The sequence below is a fragment of the Natator depressus genome, chromosome 5 (genome assembly GCF_965152275.1).
Source record: "Natator depressus isolate rNatDep1 chromosome 5, rNatDep2.hap1, whole genome shotgun sequence".
Classification (NCBI taxonomy): Eukaryota; Metazoa; Chordata; order Testudines; family Cheloniidae; genus Natator; species Natator depressus.
In genome coordinates, this window is record NC_134238.1 from 113,546,048 (window position 1) to 113,568,643 (window position 22,596).

Here is a 22,596-nt window from a genome sequence, read left to right on the forward strand (position 1 = left end):
CCATGCCAAAGGATGTCACAGCATTCACAAACTGAGAAAACATTATCAGCAAGATTCCAATACCCTTAGTAGTCCCTTTGCTCCAGAAGAAGTCTCACTGAAATCTGTAAAGCTACTTGTGGAGTAAGATACTATTCAGCATGAGTAAGACTTCTGTATATGAAGGAATTACTTCCAACTACTGCAGTGCTCTCTCTCTGCAACAAGACAGCAGCTGTCTAACAGCCCAGAACCCTAAAGAATCATCTAGAGCAGGAAGCGAGGAATATTCCTAGCTTCACAGATTTCAAGGCCAGGAGGGACCATTAGATATTATAGTCTGACCTCCTGTCCATAGAATTTCATCCAGTTACTCCTGTACTGAGCCCAGTAACTTGTACTTGACTAAAGCATCTGTACATATTGATTCCAACTGAAACTAGCAAAGCTGGAATTTGGACAAGTTGTAATACTCATGTTCTTACTAAGGGTCTCATGGTGGAAATAAGGAATTTAAGGGGAAATATTCAAGTACATAACACAAAAAATGGCCACTAAGAGGTCAAAAAAGCCCCTCAGAATGAACATGACAAAAAGACAGGAAAAAAATGAATGTATTTTCATGGGAAATGTTTTCTAACCAGCCCTATCAAATATGTCTGAACTACGAGCTATCAGGATACAAAGGAGAAGTGTCAGTTGAACCCTCTGGTGTAGTTTAACTGTAAAAGTACAAGGTAAGCAGGGGGAAGAGAAAATTAGAAAGACATTATCCTGATACTTACAGGCACTTACAGATACTTACAAGATTTAGCAGAAAGACACTAGATGACACAAGATCACACTGTGCAGATGAGTGCAGTCAAAAAGCAGGTACTCAGGGGAGTACGTAGAAGCATTTGTGAGCCTTGGGTTGGGTTCCATTAGCTACATAATAAAAAAAACAAACCAAAAAAAATTTAAAAACTGCAACTTATGTGCCTGATTCCAATAATCTGCTCATGCTGAGCAGTACCCACCTCTACACGGAGTCCTTTTGATTTCAACAGGACTGCTCGTGGAGTAAGATTTGTTGAATAGTCAAGAGACCAAAATCTGACCCTGTAAATGTGTCTAGTAGAGAGGTCATTGTTCTTGGAGAGAGAATCTAAAAAAAAAACAAAACAAACAAAACCATGAAAGGAAAAAAAAAAAAAAAGAAAGATTTATATTACGGGAGCAGATCATCAACGAGCAGAAGCAGACAAAGCTCAATGGGAATCTAGCTGTATGTGCACACCTCCCACACACATCCAGACTACATGGTTTTTTTTTTTTTGTAATCATCTAACCAGATTTAAACAAATACAAGTGATGGCAAACCACAAAACAACAAGCCTGCCATACTATATATCATGCAGTCTTATTTCTTAAGTGAAGCCATTTTCCCTTGAGGAGGCAGCCTCCCAGTCAAATACAAGCGGGGAGGAGAGGGGGGCAGATATTTGAAAGTTAAGTTATTTGCTACTAAATGACAACATTAGGTATATAATGAGTTCTATGAATATTATTTGGCCTGCTCTAATTGTAACACAGTACTCAAATATACTTGAGCAGGCAATAGAAGTGTCAAATACTGGTAGAGACTTTAGTATAGCTGTGTAAAAAGCTACCTTTTTCACTTCACAGATATTGTACGGGTCACAATTTGCAAGTTCTATTCATGCAGAATTTCACCATTTCTGCCTATGCACATGGCTTTTCTATGGCTAGTACTGAAGATGATTTTATCTCGTTTATCTTTGGATAAGACCACCATTTTGGCAACTTTTTCCCCTCCAAACCCAACATGGAAGGCATTTGTTTGTCTGTACAAACTACTTTTTGTAGTAAACTTGGAATCAAAACACGTTCACCCACCCCCAATCAAATGGGAAGTGTCACCTGGCCACAAAACCCATGATTTCTGCAAGTGAAGATCGTCATTTTACCTGGGTCTAGCCCTAAATCTATTTTGGTGATCTCAGCCACACCAGTTTTACATCACCCTATTTCTAATGAAATCAGAGCTCAAGGTGGTCAGGAAAGGGTGGACTTTTAGTGGAAAATTTTAACTTTTCCATAGAAAAAAACAAAAGAGAGAGTTAGATTTTTGGCCTTTATTTAACTTTATTTGTTTTGTTTTAGCCATTTGTTCAACCACCTTCTGGCTATGCTGTCAGTGGCACGTTTACCTCCTCAACTTAGCTAGCACCAAGCCTCAAGAAGGACAACTGTCCCCTCCCTGGGTTGGCAGACTGACACCTTAATAGCATGGTAGGACCTACTGGAGAATACACTCCGCAGACAAGCCAGGGTCACTGCTGCGCTGCTTTGAGGACTGGGGATTTCAATCCATGACCAAGTCCCCAGTGAAGTGATCAGACAGCAAAGTGGAGTGCGGGATGTCATTGTTGAAAACAGGTATAATAAAATGCAGTGGGCCGGGCATATAGCTAAGCTCACTGACAATCGATGGACTGCAGCCGTCACGAGTGGTACCCACGGGAACTGAAACAACCACTCAGCCGACCTCCAAAGAAATTGGAAGATTTTATTCTGAAAAGGCATGGCCACACATGGAGAATGAAGGCCAGGACAGGAGCAGAATGGAAAAATCTGTTGTGATTGGCGCAATCTATATGAGGGCTGAAGGACCAATCAAAGTAATCACAGTGATTTAGCCTTCTGTCATGTTGAATGGCTAGAGAGGGGAGAAAGTACCTGAGATAGTAAAACAGGCTTTAAACAAAACTGCAGTGATCAAGTTGAAATTTTCCTCAGACACTCTTTTTGCAAGAATTTCATTTTGCCAAATACCAAGTTTTCCATCAAAAGACTGCCTTGACAGAAGATCTTCAGATCAACATTATTTAGATACTCGGCTAGTGTAAATGGACAAAGTTCATTCACCCCAACAGAACATCTGGTCCAATTACAATGTTGTAAATCAGCAGTAGCTCAACTAAAGTATCAGAATGGACTCAGATCCCACAGGACCAAAATCTGTCCACTCCCCGTTATTCAATTAAGGTTGTACAGTGTAAGTAAGAACAGAAATAGGTCCCAAATCTCCAAGGAAGCATGCACTCTCCCAGTTCCTCAGTGAAAATACATACGTGATTCTCCTTTATTAAATCTGTTTTATTTTAAATGACTAGGACTTGGGTTTTTTTTTAAATAAAAAGTTATAAATGCTTTCGAGAACCTAGCCATACCATGTCTTTCCAATTGATTACTTGAGAGAGAGTGCAAGAGGCAACAGGGAAGTGGGAACATCTGAACTCGGATCTTTACTCTTTTAGGTTTATTGGTCTCAGTAATAATGATTTTTACTGAACTGCTATCAAAGATGCGTTTCCAAGAAGAGAACATAAAAATTGCTACTTTTATGGGAAATAACATTGCCCAGCCTAATAAAGACATATCCTGAAGGAGAGGGCAACCTTCACAATGCATTTCTTAAAACTTAAGTGTCTTCTGCACTAGACATTTCTGGCTGGGAGAATTAGTGTGAACAAGAAGAAATTTAAGAGAGCTATCAACAAATCTGGGTCAGAACCCAGAGGCAGACTGATTCATAAATGGGTGTCTCTTCGTTAGCTCAAATGATAATTTAAATACGGGATGTTGTAATACCCATGGTAAGCTCATGGATATACCAGTCAAACCTGTGTATGCCAAAACTCTGATTTTCAATTAAACTAATACTAGGGGTTTCTGTTTGCTTTAAACGTTGAAACATTCCATTAAAAAGCAGCACATATTCTTTGCTTTAGGGGCTTAATGTATTCTAAAGTTACAGTTTACAGATACACTATTCCAGAAACCTTCCCTCACCCAATTAGCAAGCTGGTTGAGAGATCCAAGGGACTCAGATCTCCAACTGAAAAGTTTTTTGTTCAGTTACAGTGGTTAGCTTTCTTTGTCTCCCTACCCTCTCCCCCTCTCATTTTCAGAGACATCCATGGTACCCATTGGGTCAGTGTGTTTTACTGTTAGAGTAATATGATGGATACAACCCTGGCTTGGGAGCCTTGACTCTAACTCAAGCTGTAGCTCACACTTTCAGCTCTGGATGTTCACTGTTCAGTCCCTGATGTGTTGGCCAAGACAACAGCCATCGCATCTGCACTTCCTGGTTCTGGTTGAGAACAATAGTGGAAATGCCAGGATATCACATGAAAAGTGGGGCTTGTGACTACATTGTGTTTTAAAAAAATACCTTTCCCATTCAATGCGAGATAATTAAGATCTCCTGGACCTTCTAAGGTTAGCTGAATAGAAGGGGGAAAAAATGAAAACTAGACCTGGCTGGAAAAATTTCTGTGAAGTACAGCACAGCCCCATTTCTCCCATCTAACTGGGACCCAGCCAGATCAGATAATCAGGCAAAGAGTTTTCTGTCTGTTATTTTAAGATGCAGAGTTGCTTTTAAACTAGCTGACCCCTCCTGGAAAAACACTAACACATAGCCCCCTTCTTTATTTACAGTGCACAAGAACCATTACTTCTAGTAAAGAAAGTAGTAAAGAGTACCAGTTTTTAAAAATAAAAGTGATCCTTTTAAGTTGCAACAGCAGCAATCCTTTACTATTTTTGAGTTGCTTCAGTTTATCATTTCTGCATTTTTAAAAACTGGTACTGTACTCTTTACTAGAAGGAATACTTCATGTATACTGTAAATAAAGAAGGAGGCTATGTTTTAATACTTTGTAATGATCCTGTGTGCGCACTGGTTGTTCAGTTAATATGGAGAGCCGGATAATCAGCATTCTACTGTATTTTTTCATTGGAATTTGCCAATTCGTTAAAAATCTAAATATTCCAGAGACATTACCATTTAAAATGAAGCACCAGTAGAACCCCCATGGAACTTGACCTAGTTTCCGCCAACTCACCTGCCCAGCTCACCAGCAGCCTGAGTTCCCGGATCCTTAGCAACCTAGATTTTACAGTTCAAGGGCAGCCCACCAGGTGGACTCCCTCAGTCAAGAATCCAGAGTTTCTAGGGTCTATGGCTCTGGGGCAGCCTGGGTGGTGAACGTCTCTGGAGTCAGATGTCTACTGCTTTTCATGGAGAATTTTGAAGTTTTGATCCAAATAGGAATGAAATCAAGTTTCAAAAATATTAAAATCCTCACTGAAGTGGATACATCTTTCTCTTCCCAGCGCTAAACTACACAGGACCTGTATATTTTTTTTTTTAAGAACATACTTTTCTTCCAGTTAGCTATGACTTCACTGAGAGTGTTTTCAATATTCCATTCTCATATTAGTCATGGAGGAGAAAAGCTTAAGCAGCCTACACTTTATGGGTAGCGGAGTTATTCACACTATATGGCAGAGGTGTAGTATTCAGATCACAAGTGAGCTGTAGCTCACGAAAGCTTATGCTCAAATAAATTGGTTAGTCTCTAAGGTGCCACAAGTCCTCCTTTTCTTTTTGCGAATACAGACTAACACGGCTGTTACTCTGAAACCAGCTATTCCTTCATCCACTTGATCTGCTGCTGACAAATAGCACATGGGCTACTACTGGCACAGATTCAGCCCTACCTAACAGGCATCAATAGAGTAGGTTATCCTGATGACCCTGTTGGGGAAAATGGGATCTTTTTGGAAAAGGTTCCTGATGGACCTATGTAGGGTGGGACAGGTTAATTGATATTCAGTCTTGGGGTCTGAATAGCTTCCAAACAGTGCAGCCCTTCAGTATGAATATCAGAATCCAAATAAGAAGCTACTTGCCTATCACTAATCTAAATGTGTGTGTATATAGCCACTGGCTTTGTCCAATACCTTATTTCCATGGACTTTGGGAATCTAAGGCCAGAAGGGACCATTGTGATCATCTAGTCTGACCTCCTGTAGAACACAGGCCAGAGAACTTTCTCCAAATAATTATTAGAGAATATCTTTAGGAAAAGATCCTAACTTGATTTCAAAATTGCCAGTGATGGACAGTCCACCAGAACCTTTGGTAAATTGTTGCAATGGTTAACTACTCTCCCTGTTAAAAAAAATGTACACCTTATTTCCAGTCTGAGTTTGTCTAGCTTTAACTTCCAGCCATTGTATTGTGTTACACTTTTCTCTGCTACACTGAAAAGCCAATTATTAAATATTTGTTCTGCATGTAGATACTTATAGACTGTAATAAAGTCACCCCGTAAGCTAAACAGACTCACATAGCAGGTTAACAAAGAGCTCAATCACTATAAAGACATGTTTTCATTCTTTAAACATTCTTGTGACTTTTTGGAATCCTCTCCAATTTATCAGCAGCCTCCTTCAATTGTGGGCACCAGAACTAGACACAGTACTCCAGCTGCAGTTGCAACAGTGCCAAATGTAAAATAACCTCTGTTCCTACTAGAGATTCCCTGGGTATGCATCCCAGAATAGCTTTAGCTCTTTTGGCCTCAGTGTCACACTAGGAGTTAATGTTCAGCTCATTATCCATCACCAAATCTTTTCCAGAGTCACTGCTTCCCAAGATATAACCCCTCATCCTGTAAGTATGACCTACATTTCTTTGTTCTTAGATGTATGCACTTACATTTAGCTGTATTAAAATGTATATTGTTTGCTTGCACCCAGTGATCCAGATCATTCTGAATCCGTGACCTGTCTTCTTTGTCATTGACACAAATTGGACTGGTCATCTCAACTTTATCAGGGATGATTTTATGTTTTCCTCCAGGTCACTGATAAAAATATTAAATTGCATAGTGCCATGCACTAATCACTGTAAGAATCCACTGGAAACATCCACTCAATTACAACTACATTTTGAGACCTATTAGCCAGTTTTAATCCAGTATTACATTGGCATTATTGACTGATAAAGTTCACTTTCCAGTTGGTATTTAGAACTTTCTATTTGCATGTGGTATGTTGGATGAGTATCAAAGAGACTATTACATGGGACTATAGATAGCGACACACTACAGTGTGCTCTCAATTCCTCAGAGTGGGGAAATTTAAGGGAGTATACTGGGTCATGATAAAAGCTGATAGTTTTCAGCTTGCACTTAAGGCTATATCTGCAACTTACATGCTTCATGTAGCATCTATAACTCACATCGTTATGCAAGTTCTGCTTTGGGACCCAGTTTTGCACAAGTGATTTACTCATAGAATCCACGGTCACAACATGCTCAGTTTCCCCATCTAACGTCTCTCAGTTTCCCCTTGCTTTTGAGTAGATGGGGGTTAGCCCACTGGCCAAACCATAATTCCTCCTCTCCCAGGAACAAATAATGGAGCCAAAACAAAAGACACATTCCTACAGCACACCCCAGACTGAGAAGTCCTTTTACCGGGGTATAGGGGAGAGAAGGGTCTTCCCTCCCTCAAAATGCCCACCTGTATCCCTAAACAAAGACAAAGTGACAACATTGGGCCTTAAGCCCACATCTGTACTGCATTCCCCAAGGCTTCTTTCACTTGTTTCACCCTCCTCCAATCCTTCTAGATCCTCCCTTCTCCCACAGCCTGTTCTGAACTCTTCCGGGTTGAGAGCTCTACACCAGGTCTGGCCTCTCCCGAGATAAAGCTTTTTCTTATTTACCCTAGAACTCTTTCCCAGGAGGCCTAGAAGCAGCCAACAATTCCTAGATTCCCTTTGGAAACTACATTCCTGGAATTCCTCTGTTCCATGCTTAACTGGAACTGGAACTGGTCTGTGCTTGGCCAATAACCGCTCTTAGGATATGTCTGAGGGACAGTACTTTAAGCGGTTAAGCTTTCCAGGAAGTCTGGTGAAGGGTTGCTTCAGAAGCGCATGTTGAGTTATACCAAGGCAGTTGGGGAACTGCATCGCTGAAGAAGATCTTTCAGACACCCTGGGCCCAGAGCAATTACTGAATACCACAATGTCTACACTAGGAGGAGAAAAGAATTCTATATTTTTTTGCAGACACATTAACACTACAGCTTGTCGACTGGTTAAGATAAACGCCAGTACTGGGTATTTACCATGTGCTGAAAATATCTTTTCTTCTAATGAAGACAAGGTCTGAGAGGACAAGCATATGTTATATGTGGGTAGAATAAAATCACCTCCTCTAGGAAAGTCAATATGCAGCAAAATTAGCTTTTACATGGCATCTACTCACTTTCTTGGGGGGGGGGGCACACTTGAAAAATTAGCTAACTTGGACATATTTCCTTGAAGTAGTGACACCAAATAAAGCAGACAGAATAAATTATGTTACTCAGCACAGAGCAGGGCAAAAGGACCAAAACAAAAATAAAAACCCCCACAATCCAAACTTACCTGATATGTTATAGCTACTTACAAGTAAGGCCTCTCCCCCCTCTGTGGTATTATACATGTAATACTGGTCACATTTGGTCAACTAATCATTTCCAAGCTCCACGCTCAGACATCATAGCCTAAAAATGGAAGTATGTTTTTAGTTTTCAGAGCATATGAAAAAATTAGATTGTTGGTGAGAGACATTTTTGGTGGCTAACTTTCATTTTTAATCACTCCTCTTATACTAAAATAATTTCTATTATCTTTCATTCTGTAAGACAGATACAGTGGGAACTTTTTAATCAAGAACTGGCCTTATATCAGAACCACCGCTCCTCTGGGTTCCGTCATCACTGACCCGGAGAAATACAATTGTTTTCATTCATATGTAGTCAAGGAAGCAGAAGCACTTGGAGGAACTGAAAGCACCAATTCTACATTGTTATTTATACAGCTATTTTTCTTTTTACTGTAAGTCTTGATTTAACAGTTACAGTATTAAAATGTAAGTTTAATTAAATGCTTTGATGGGCCGGTGTCAACTCTGGACAGCTATGAGCAGTAGAAATGGCAGGTACCACTAAAATTTCAACAGATAACAGGAACTGTCATACCATGGGTATGAAATACTAGGGGAAAATTAATAGAAAAAAAATATTGGCTTTCTATAGGAGTTAAAAGTCAAGAGGAAGAGAGATAAGCAGTTTAGTATCTGTCCATTACCTATGTTCTAGTGAGAGTGCAGAATGTTGTTTGAGCCATTGGTAAGTTGTTTGAAAGTAACCCTCTCCTGTAAATGTCACTTCTCTATTGCAAAATTCACATCATTTATTGCTAATAGCTTTGTAAGCTGGAAGTAAATGCCTTTCATTTGTACTGCACTGGCTGTTTCATATTTTATTTCTTCATTCAGGTATTTAAATGACCATATATATGCATTAACACATATTTAGAGGCAATGCTTTGTTTCACCTCATCCAGCTGTGTCAGACAATCATTTCTAGGAAGGACTGTCAGAGTGAATAATACTCACCTGCTTGCAGACTTGTGAGTTAAGTGAGAACATAATTCAGGTCAATGGAGACACCCAAATGGAGAAAGATATCTTTAGGCAGCAAAACATGGAATTAAAAACGAAACTAGAAAAGTTTGAAGGGAGATATAGCAGGGTATCATGTAGAGATAGATATGGAAAAATAAAAACTCACTGATCCATCTCTACAACCAACCTGAATCTAATCTCTTATGATTCTGAATTGTTTTTGGCTCTCTTTTCACTTCCCATTTCTAATCAGGATTGAAACTGGAAATGCTAAGATAGAATACAATTCCTCTTTGAAGTCTAGCAAGGTTTCCAGGAAAGTTTGACAGAATAAAAAGTCTGTATATTTCAAATAAAGATGTCCCATAAGCATCTGAACTTCTGGATGCAAAACCAAATCTGAATTTCAAGGCCATGACTTTCAAAACTGGGTGCTTATGCTCCTATGTCCATACTCTTCGGTGGCTAAGGGCGTGGCTTAATTTTAAGAATAACTGAGAACTCAGTAGCTCTCATTAACTTCAGTAAGTCTAATTTAAGGCATTTTGCTTTAAAAAAAAAACAAAACAAAACAAAACCTTGTCCCAAATTTAGAAGACTCATTAGTCACATTTAGACATCTAGTCTACGAGCCAGGGTTATTCCCCAGCTCACATACGTGCACTAGCTCTTAACAAGCTACTGTGAATAAAAATACAAGTCTTGTCATGGTAGCATAGGTACAGTGCAATCCAGGTACAATTTAGTGGATACTTACTTGGCACAGTTAAGCCTTGCCTCCTCAGCCATGGCCCATGCTACCAGGCCTACTCTTCTGTTTATACTTTTCAAGTTAGTGCGAGTATGCGTATGCAAGTGAAGGGGTGGGGAATAACACACTCCTAGCTTATAGTGTAGATGTAGCCCTATTGTCAACAGGAGCAATGCATGGAGATGCAAGTCATCCCCTCACAGGACAAGAGCACTGTACAAGTGTTACACTGCATTTGAAGTTCAGGATTATTTTGGGTGTTCCTGGCAAAGCTACCTCCCACCACCTCAAAAGGGAACGGTATTACCTCCTCATTCTTAGACCCACTATCATCAGCACTTCCATCTCAGAACAGACTTAACATAGCTACCACTCCCGTTGTTGTATTTGACATTAGACAGATGCCTATGACGAACCTGCCTCGTACCCCTACCCACTCCCTCTGACAGAACCCTCCTACTTCCTGAGTATGGGGTCGTGGGATAAACTATTACACTTATTCTTGTAGCTGTATATCTTCTATACAGATGCTCCCTGGGTTACACAAGACCCAACTTACAGAAATTCACACTTACGGAAAAAGTTCCATAGGCCAGAAATAGGATTTTCGAGTTGTGGAAATTTTTGCGTAACGTACGGGTATATGCTTCAGACTTAGGCAAAATTCGAGTTATGCAAGGCTTTCTGGAATGGAATGATTGCATAAGTCGGGGGGGGGGGGGTGTCGCATCTGTACACTACCTTGTGAGACATATCAGCCTAGAACCATTACAGACACCACATTTTATAAGCCATTACCATGTTAAGCCTGAACGTTGCATTTTAGACTGAAATTATGCACACTTTAACTCAGTTAGTGCTATTTATACCTTAACATAAAAACTAATGGAATAATTAAATTATTAATAAGACACTTACATAATTACATACATTTATAGGAAGCAGCAATACGACCTAGAGCTATGAACTTGTTGTCTCTTACAAGCTAAGGTCCCAGACTCACAAAGGCGCATCTGTTCAGGAAGGGCACTTAAGCAGGTCTTTCACTTTGGATTTTTCACACCCATGACTGATGTCGCTGTGTCAACTTAAAAGTTAAGCACAGACCAACCCTAAGTCTATTGTGAACTTCTGTATGTAACCGGAGAACCTTAACTGAAAAAGGTTTCCTGACCATTAGTGCTTAACTTTTCAGCATTAATAAAGTATTTGTGAAGGGTGGTGGGGGAAAATGCAGGACAAATTTTCAGCCTTACTGCACATTAACAAAGGTGGGGCTTTTTAAACACCCGTAGGCATTTGTTAATAACTACAGCTAAGAGGACCAGTTTATATAAGAAGTGATATTGCAAACCAGAGGCCAGATTCTCTACCATGCTGAGTTTTGTGAAGCCACTTTTACCAGCGCAAAGGTAGTGCAACGTGGGTGTAAAATGCTGCCAAGTCAGAATGCTAGTGTTTTACATCCACTTTGCACACCCTTGGCCCTGTAGCCAATAGCCAGCTGCTAGGCACTCTGAATACAATAGCTACAAATTAACTTGCCTTCCTCAGTTTGTACTTTACTCCTCTAAGCAACAGAATGCCCAATGGATAATAAAAGGGAAGTATACACCAAAGACCTAAATTGTTGAATGAATAAAGATAGAGAAAAGTGAACAGATGTTTTATTAACTCTACCAAAAACAAAAAAAAATACATTAACACACTGGACACAGTTTATCATGAAACAGCTGAAATAAAAGGACAATGGACAAATATTGGGACTGTGACACAGTGACCATAAATGTAATATACCTGCTATAAAAGGTCCCCTATAGTAGATAAGATCAGGTTGATCTGTCAAGAGATCTAGAAATATATTAGATCAGATCCTTAGCTGATGCTCATCAGTGTAGCTCCATTTAAAAAGTATTTCAGCTTGTATTTGTCCTTATGCACAATTAATGCTGAACCATACTGGGTCAGATCCTCAATTGCTGATTGACAGCAACTAAGGATCTGGCCCACTGTCTTAAAAAGTTTCAGTATTCACTATCATTAATTGCACTGAAGAGCAATTCTTGAGAGCAAACTACTCAGGTAAGATATTAATACTACAAAAATGGAAGAATCAAGAGGACTAGATATCACCAAGTAGCACTGCACATATGGGGGAATAATCTTGTAAACCTTGGATAAATGACAAACCAATACCTGGGGTCAGGGGGAGAATGGGAAGAGTCAGGAAGTCCTTACTGCGCACCATTAACTTGAAAACTAGTCAATTAAAATGAAGCAGTTTCAGTTATTCCACCTACCTCTGAATTTTCCAATTTCTGGGGTTTTACAGTCACATTTTCCACTTTTTAAAAATTGTTTTCATTCCCTCTTACTGTATCAAAGGGCCATGCAAACAACTGGAGAAATTGACCAACTACCCAGGGGAAACAGCATCTGTGTGTTTTGATAGCAGAACTGACTACACACAAAAGTGAACTTAAAAATTTCTCCTCCACCCTACATTTTTACAGTAGACTCAGATGAAACTTTTAACACTAGTAAGTAAAAGCCACATATCCATGTGTGTTTTTTTAAGTTACTAATATCCAGTTTGTATATTTGGAGAATTCCATCTAAAGCTCACCTCACAATTCTGTTGTTAGAAGATCAACAAACTAAGAGACCAGCCTCTAGTCCTCAGATGTCTTCATGCAGCTTCCATTGTCCTGCACTTGCACCTGAGATCAGAATTTCCCCCCTGCATTTTTATATTATAGTTACATAAATACAAGCAGAAAGGTGGAAAGCAATAAGAGATCCTTTAAATTAATTTTAATTTCTAAATTAAATATAAATTTCATAAGAGAACAAAATATGGAAACCCTGCTTCTTCCTCTGCTTTCATAAACTTGGAGATTATGGGACTGTCATCATGTGCACTCATTGCTGGTGGTACCTCCTCCTGGCCATCTGGTGGATTAGCTCTGCCAGGTATCGCACCCTCCTCTGGTGGGATCATCCCCAGACCTGTCTCATCCTGCAGCCCCTCTCACCCAAGGAACAGAAGCCTCCTCCTCATGACTCAGACCTCTGGCTGGGTCACTACATGGCTTTCCCCTTCCATGGGTTACCCAAAGTCCTTCCATGCAAACCGTCTCAGGCAGTCTTCTCCAGCACTACACAGTGGTGCCACTTCCACAGTAGCCAGTAAGGGAACCCAGGCCCACCCACTACTCCTGGTTCCAGTCCAGGGATCCTATACCTGCAACTATGGCCTGCTTTCCCATAGCCCTTGTTGCCACTTCCCTGGACTCCTTCCTACAAACCCTGGTTCCCCTCCTTTCTCTGGGTGTACCAGCCATTCCCAGCAACCCTGGTCTTCCACTAGCTTCTTGGTTTTATAAGCCCCTTCTGTTCCTGCCCAGCTGAGTCTACTTTCAAGCAATTCCCTGTGCCCTGGCTCCCCCTCCCAAGTGCAGCCCATGGAGTTAATTGGCCTGTTTGGCCATCTTAATCCTTTCCAGTCTTGTGACTGGGTGTCCATCACACACACACACACACACACAGAGGATCTCACATTTACAGATTGGAATTTCATAAATCAGTTAGGCTGAGAGAAGTTTGGATTTTTGTCTGAAGTCAAGAACGGTTAGATTTATGAAGAGATGTATTGTGTAGCACTTTATATATCCCAGAGTAAATACAAGACCCAATAGAAGAGTTTATAGAAAAAAAGTCAGATTCACTCAGCTAGACTTTTTAGGTTCAAAGCATATTCAGTAACCCCATTCCAAATGAAATACTTCTTCAAACCATGACACTTGAAGCCCTTTTTAGAAGGGCACGAAACCAGAGATTCTCCAAATTAGTGATTCTAGACACACAAAGAGACCACTGGCCTCCCTTTCTGACAGATACTCTGAATAATGTTATCAAACTTGTTTCCTTCCTGAGGTCACTGTAACCCTTTGAAATTAAAGTCTTGATCCTGTAATATCCTCTGTGCAGGCAGCCCCCTATGCCTGCTCAGAGCCCCAGGAGCAATGTATGTGGAAGTCTATTCACATGCAGCACCTTTCAGAATTGGGGTCTTTGATTATAAGCTCTGAGGTCTGGGCTCTTACTTTCTATATATTTTTACAGCAGCCAGAACAATGCAGCCCCAGCCCAGCGTGGAACTTTTGGGTGCTACCTCAATACAAAAGAATAGATACACCAACATACAGGTAAAACATAAAAAGGCAAGGATAAACTGCAGGAACTTCATCCACAAACTTAAGTGTGTCTAACTTTAAGGTATGTACTTAAGGACTTTGCTGAATCAATGCTAGGAAGATGTTTAGATTTGCAAGGGTACCTGGTCCCCAGTCCACTGCTCAAGCCACTAGATCCTGGGTTCTCAACACTGGTGCCAGTAGAGGGTGGATTGGATGTGTGTCCCAAAATTCTTTTGCAACATGGGGTCTTGGTAAGGAGGCGGTGGGGGGAGGGGAGAAATGGGATGAGAACCACTGTAATTGATCACGATGCTTTCCCCAGTAGTCGGCAACCCATTCTTCTGACAATGGGAACACCTCATCTCATGGGAGCTGGCCATGTTCATTCTGGTATTATTTTGGCTCTGTTGACCAGCTTTGAAGGGAAGCCCTTGAAAGCATATCTTCCCAAACTTTGGTTTGGGGAAAGACTTAAAACGAAAGTGTAGGATACAATTCCGTCTATGCAAGACAGCTGAGTGAGCAGGAAGTTGTTAAATGCAAGCATGCCATGTAGAACTGATTTCTACAGAAAATAAATAAGAACAGAAAGGTGGCATGCATCAAAAGATATATTGTGCCTAAAAAATATCAATGCCTGGAAAAAGACTACATATTTCATTGTCATTTACAAAAAAAAGGTATGTATTATTCATTATTATGAATTAAGTTACAGTAACTTAATGATGATGATGCCTAAACTCGATAACCATCACACAAAAGGACATTTTAAAGAAGTATTTTGTATTAGAATTTAGAGAGCTTGTCGCAGTGAAATATGAATGATGTCAAATATACACCGATGAATGGTGAATGAGGTTACAGGAAAGTCACAAGCAAAAGTAATGTCTCTAAGAAGACAGGTTTCAGAGTAGCAGCCGTGTTAGTCTGTATCTGCAAAAAGAAAAGGAGTACTTGTGGCACCTTAGAGACTAAGACAGTGTTTTGAGCTTGAAACTAACACTATATGGGAGTTCTATTGTTCACAAACAGAACTAAACAAAGTTCTTGAACAGCCAGATTTTCAAGAGCTCAGTATCCAGGACTACCCGCTGAAGTCAATTTACTAACACTCAAGGCCAATAGGAGCTGCTGGATGATCAGTGCTTTTAGGTGCCTGAATCTAGATGCTTAACATTATGTTCCTTCTTCAAAAGAAGGGGGCGGGAGGAGAGAAAAGAGAGAGCCGGGGCATAGATTAGTTTTTCAGCAACAGAAAGTTACTGGCAAAGATCCTCTCGCTATTGTTTTAGGGTTCTGTCATTTCAGGTTTGCTATAGTATGGAAATCCCATTTTAAGTTTATATTAAAAGTAAGGATCATTGTCTGAAGTTGAGGGAAAGCTTCAGAATTTTGACTCAGATGGAAGCTCTCATGATTAAAAAAAACCCAGTAAAAGGAAACAACATGGTTAAGATAAAATCAGGGATGCTAAAGATACCCAATCCCTGCTTGGCACTATATAGTGGAAATACAGTACCATTCAACTTCTTCAGAAAGGCAATGCAGATCACTGGCCTTCTTGTAATACAGCAGTAATTTCTACAGCAGTCAGCAGCATTACTTATTCATAACTCCAATCCTAGAGATTCATGTTTTGCTCTACAAAATACGGTATTTTGTTTATTACCTCTTTGTAGATGTGTGTCATTTTTCTACTACATTAGAACCTTGTATAAGAGCTGGCTGAGGAGCTTGCTGGACCATCAGTGTTGATTTTCAATAAGTCTTGGCGCACGGAGGAAATTCCAGAAGACTGAAAGAAAGCTAATGTGCCAATTTTTAAAAAGGGTAAAAGGGATGACCTGGGTGATTATACGCTTTTCAGCCTGACAGTGATCCCAGGCAACATAAAGGAGCAGCTGATACAGGACTCAAGGCTAAATGTAAATGTATCCCTCTAGGAACAAGGAATGTAGGCCACGCTTCTAGGATGGGGAATTATATCCTGGGAAGCAGGGACTCTGGAAAGAAAATCGATGGTGGCAGTAGTTAATGAGCTGAACATTAGCTCCCAGTGCAATGTTGTGGCCAAAAAAGCAAATGCAATCCTGGAATACATAAACAGGGGAATCTCAAAGAGGAGTAGAGAGGCTATTTTATCTCTATATTCGGTGCTGGTGCAACCAAAGCTGGAATACTGGGTCCAGTTCTGGTGCACACAAACAAGAAGGATGTTGATAAATTGGAGAGGGCTCCAAGAAGACCCAGAAGAGCGATCAGAGGATTAGAAAACATGCCTTATGGTGACTGAGCTCTTTGAGTCTATTAAGTGTAACAAAGAAAAGGTTAAGGGGTAACATACAGTACTTACAGTCTTAAGTAAGTATGTGGGATATACATATTTAATGGGCTCATCCATCTAGCAGAGAATGGATTAACAGAATCCAATAGCCGGAAGTTGAAGCTAGACAAATTCAGACTGGAACTAAGGCAAAATTGTTTAACAGTCAGGGTAATGAACCATTAGAATAATTTACTAATGGTTGTGGTGGACTATCCATCACTGAATTTTTAAAATTAGACTGGCTGTTTTTCTAAAGCTCTAGGAATTATCTGGCGGGGGGCGGTGGGGGGAGTTCTGACCTCCTGTGGAACAGAAGCCATGGAAAAAGTTATCACAATGGTCCCTTCTGGCCTTGGAATCTAAGAAAAAAAAATAAAAGGAAGCATTTGGGTTACTATTTATTAGATAAGCAAACTCCTCCTACAGAGCAGCATTATGTAATCAGGCAGTCATTGGCATGGAGAAGTACAGAGAACAGACTATCTGGCTTCTCCTGGAAGAATTCACCTTGGGGATGAATGAATAGAAATACCAGGGACTGTTCAGGAGAGATAGTATGGAAAGGAAGCGAACTCAGAGGAATCCCTGAATAGGTTTAAATGCAGGTAAGCATCCAAATGGCTCAGTCAGGCTCCATGTCCCTTTACAGTTGTCCTCTCCTGCTGCACAGCTCTCGGTTTCATGAGCAGTCTTTCAACCTACTGACAGCAGCTGCAACCTCTCAGATTTTGCATCCAGATGTATCATTGCACAAACTCTGAAGTTTGTGAATTCCTTCCAGGTTTGTGCAATTTTCACAGCACTTTTTCCCATTGGCTCCAACAGCGAACAAACAGTTTCCAGGTGAGCTATTCTATGGCCAAGTCCCCTGTGCCGCCCATGTGGGAGTGGGCTGGGAGTTTATTGGGCAATCATATAAATACAGTGGAATTTCAATGGGGAAAACTCCCAACCTTAGTGTCTTTCACATACGCTATACCCTGGACCACTTTACATGATTGAGACATTGATTCACAGGAAGGCACTTCAGCACCTGCTTATGTGCATCCCTACTAAGGGAGGGTGCTTAAGCACATGTGTAGTTTTAAGCATATGTTTAAACCCTATTGCCTTCAAATGCCCCCTTCCTGAATAGGAATGTTTTCCACAATTGAAACCCAAATAATTAGTTCTGCCTGGGCTATTGGCAATAAATCCAGGAAATGCAGAGTAAAGTTTTCACTGTTTCCATTTCACAAAACAAGTCTGATTTCAGTGAAAATCTGTACAGTCTTGCAGATTTTTCCCCCCTCAAACACTCTCGAGTGGCAAGGACAGGAAAGTATCTAAAAATTCATGCAATAAGTCCCTTGTTAGTTGTTTACTCACCTCTATTTTACAACAGTTGTTTAGACCTGTGCAAGACTGTTTGAGTCTGCATGATTTTTTTCATTCGAAGTTGGCTTCATAACCATGAGTCTTGAACAGATTTCGTCTTAACACATCTGGCAGAGCCAATACCCAAAATAGAGGTGTGCAAAATATTCATAATAAAAATTAAAAAACAAAATGAGCATTTTGTTGGGAAATCCATATCTGTCCTGTTTGTGACCATGTCACTATTTCTGCAGAATTTTATGAAAATGGGAAGTTTTGGGAGCACAGAAAGGGATGAATCTAAGTTTGTGGAAACATTTCAAAGTAGTGTATTGCACAGCCCTGATTCATTTGGAGATAGAAATTCCCATGTGTTATGTTTCCACAAAGATTTACACAAGGGTTTTCCCAAAAAAAAATAGAAGACCTACTCTGTGATTAACTGTTACAAAAAATTTAGTTATGACAAACCTCATCTTTTAAGAAAAGAAAAAGCAAGTATGTTTTAAGTCAGGACAAATTTCCCTTTATTCCTATTATTGAAAGATTAAAGAGGATCAAAAGAAGTAGACCTAACATAATTAGAGTGGTTTCTATATTTAAAAACCTGAAACTAAGTTTCACACATTTTAGCCTTTGACTTTAAACTTGCACAACACATTTTTATATTTTTACACCCACGATAATTAGGATAAAAGCAGGTAAGAGTAACCTGATAATCATGTTGATAAATGTTTTCTGTTCAGTTCATATCTACTTCACTGACAAAACCAAAGGTTACTACTGAATAACAGATACAGTTACTGGGGAGTTAAGCCAGATTCAATTCTGGGTTGTGTAGCAACAAAATTGCTTGCTAGGTTCCAACAGCAGAATATTTCAGACTGGTAGTGTTATTAACAGTGAGAATGCAGTCTTAATTTTCCGGAAGAATTTGCAGAGCTAGCAAGTCATTCTTTGACTTATAGAAAGAAGTAAATTTATTAGGACAGCGATTGAGAAAAAAAATAAATCTAGAGCCCACAATGTCATTTGAACAGAGTCACTTTTCTGACTAGAATTCCACTTTTAAAAAGGGGACATAACCTCCTAACTGCCCTTGGTTTTTCATGTTAAAGTTCCCTTTTTCCTCTGCCATAATTCATCTCTCTAGGATGTGAAAAGTGTGAAGTTATGACAGATTTTGATATAACAATTGCTTCCTTTCAAAACCAGTAAAATTTACAGCATTTTCTAGCCTTCATTATTCCTTTTTCTAGTGGGTGTCCCTGAATTTATGTGTGTTTTGTGTGTGTGATGTTTGATTTTTATGTCAGATATTTGAGAAGCAATGCAGGAAAGCATTTCCTACCCGCCCCCCCACCCCCCAGGTCAAAGTGGGTATTTCAGATCCAGTTCTGCTTTGTTTTCCTTGGGGAAGAATTGAGTGAGATACCTTCCAAAGATGGGTAAAGTTTGCAGAAATAGCCATGACATCTCTAAAGATCTGTACTATCACATATGAGCGTTACTGATCGACCTGTGGGCCACCTGTTTTGCTTCTGGTGGCACTAATTACCCTTTGCTGTGCTGGTGAGGTTCCCCTGGGAATAATATTACAGCAATTGAAATGCTGATTTGCCCAGACCCAGATGTCGAAGTGAAAGATTTCCCTTGCCTCTTATTCCTCAACTACCGCATGAAGTGCCAGGCCCCACGATCAGCTAAAGACTCCCTTTCCCCCCACATTAGCATTGCTCTCTAGGGATATTCCTCTCCCTTTCTATCTAGGTTCATTTAAGGTCCTTATTAATGTAGCACTTGAGCCTCAAGAGGCTGTGCGTGCCTGGAGGTACTTTCAGACTGCACATATGGCTGCTGCCCTGCTGTATTGCTCTCCTTCATCCTGTTTGCACATGTGAGAGTAAAGAACACTTCCCTTCCCAACTGAGAACAGCTTGGAAACTTATTGCCTTCCCGCTGTGCTGTGGGGGAAAAAAGAGCCGTAATTCTTTGACAGCTGGAGCTTAGCCTATTCGCCCGCTGCGTGGGATGCTCATAAGGGAGTTAAAGGAAGGGGCAGCTCTCCTAGCACTTGGAGCGGAGTGATTGCTTGTCTGTGTGTTCCTGAAAAAGCAGAAAGAATGCTTACCATTGCTTCTCCATGAGGCTATCCTTTCAGGCAGAGCAATTGTTTCAAGTTGGTAAGTGGCGAGTGTTTATATCTCTTACCTCGAGGCCACAAATGTCTGCTGGTTGATTTAAAACTCTGGGAGTGCAATCAGCCTAACCCAGATCTCAACCAATGCAGAATAAGCAACCTCATAATTTGAACACTGAAAATATGCTCCCATTGCATCATCTGCTCTTGGTTATGCTACAATTGTCTAGCAATTTCTAGAGTAGGTTAAATCAAGACTCTGTCCCAAATCCCCAGCCCTGGAGGACTGTTGTCTTTCAGCATTTCCCCAACCTCTGCTTCCTTTTTCTAAACTCATGGTATTACTTGTTCTACCTCCAAAATGAGATGCAAAGGGCTCTTTTTTATGCCCTTCTGGAAGATCAGAAGAATAGATGGATGCATCTAAGGTGCCTCTTGCTATTATGGCCTCTGTGCTAAGACAGTTAGTATCCCCAATGAATGTGGAAGGCAAAATAGACAGTACAAAATGCTGCAGAAAGTTATGGATCTGAACACACAGGCCAAGAAGCAAGATCATTTCCCTAGCTTGTTTGTAATTAAGTGTTTTGGTTGTTTTAAAGAAAAGAATGACAGAGCAATGTTAGGGGATAAAAATCTCTTGAGGAGAAGAAAACAAAGTCTGGAAAGAAGGAAGCAACGAGCCCATAAGGCACTGAGAACATTGAAGAAGTTTGATTCTAGCATATTCAATATTTGTCTCCAGTGACACACTAGAGGCCGTACAAAGAACTATAGTCCCTGCTCTAAAGTTTTGAATCAAACATGCTTTTAAAAAGGAGAGAGAGAAATAAAGCATGCAGTCAGAAATGGAGGATAACAACAAAGTAGTAAGGAGGCCAAGTAGCGATTGTCCCGGTCTGATCCATCTCCCTTCAGTGCGAAACACTAGAGATAATGGAGGAAGGAGGGGAAGGGAAGGAGAGAGAGGAGCCTTCTACGTCTCCCAGATAATGGAGCAGGGATCTCTACAGTACTTCCCCTGCTTGGCCAATGGGATCAGGAGGGGAAGGGAATGGGAAACCCTGTTGCACCCCGACATACAGGCAGCTGATGAAAGGTGGAGAGCCATCTCCTAGGCAGTGAACAGAGAAGCACAGCAGCACCTTGCAGCAGGGTAGGTGGTGGATGGAGAGCTCTGGTCCCAATAATGCAAAGTTTTGATTACACAATGTGTATCATGGCATAGATATAAATGCAAACACCTGGTGAAATCTTGCTCCTGTTGAGGGCAATGGGAGCTTGGGCACAGACTTCAAAGGGGGTCAAGGTTTCACAATCCCAAAGTACCCTACAACTATGGTTTTAAGTGTATTTTTCCTCATCTAGGGTTCTGCTATACAGACTAAAAACAGGGCCCTAGAAACGCTAAGGCAAGCTCCCCCACAGGAGATCAAAACTGCCATAGGTTAATTCACAGGCAAGACATGCACGTGTTTGTGATGCCAAAGCATCAATGTTTCTGCTGCACAAAACTGAGCGTTTCAGTTGAGAGGATCTGCATACGAGCTTTAGAGAACCATGAACTTGTGTTTGGTCTTTACCATTTCATTGGAGTATTGTTGTGAAGCTGGAACCAAGTCTGCGCACGTCTTGAGTGTTTCCCTCCCCAGACAAGGGCAGTAAGCAAGGTCAAACTTGGGTTTTCAAGGACTCATTTTGAAATAAAACGTGGAAAGCTCTATTCTACTCCCTACCCCTCCTTCCCCAAAATCCATTTTTAATCAGATACACAGACTATGAAATGAGCACAAACAGACTTAAGATGTACGCAAGCAATTAGCACCCCGGGAGCAAAACTGACAGCTCGGGAGGGGCTGACAGAAAAGCGTTCTGTAAACGGTGTTGGTGCCACACCATGGAGAAACAGCAGACGAACAGGGACAATATCTGAAGAGCCGTGAGAAGCAGGCAATCCACCGGCAATGCTATTTGTGGAGCTGCCAGTGACTATTATGCTTTGCTGACAGTGGCACAGTCTCCCATTACCACAGCCTGTTAGCGGGTCTGGAACCCTGCAGAGAGCACGACTAAATTAATGAATGATAACTCATTGTGCAGCAGGTGTGGCTCATTAGAGTCCATCTTGAAAACAAGGTAGGTGGGATTAGACATCTAGGGGAAAGAGCAGATGGGTTTCCAGGATCAGGTTGTTTTTCGAACTAGAGGGATGACACGTAAGGTCACTGGTTCTAGCAGTAATTATTATTTTTTTTTAACTGTAAGGGACTGTCTCACCCTGGTAGAATCTGTCTAAGCCAGAGAAACTTTTAAAGAGTGGCTACTCTATTTTGCTAATAAAACCAGGCCCAAAGAGCTGTTGTTGCAAGGGTGCTCTATGTCTACATGTGTGAAGTTGCTAGTTAAACTGCCAGTTGATGGCGCTTGACAACATGAAGCATAATTCCTGTGCTTTGTAGGACTAATGTAACTTGTTTCATGCACAGCAAGTTACATAGGTTTCGTCTGGTGCTGGGCAG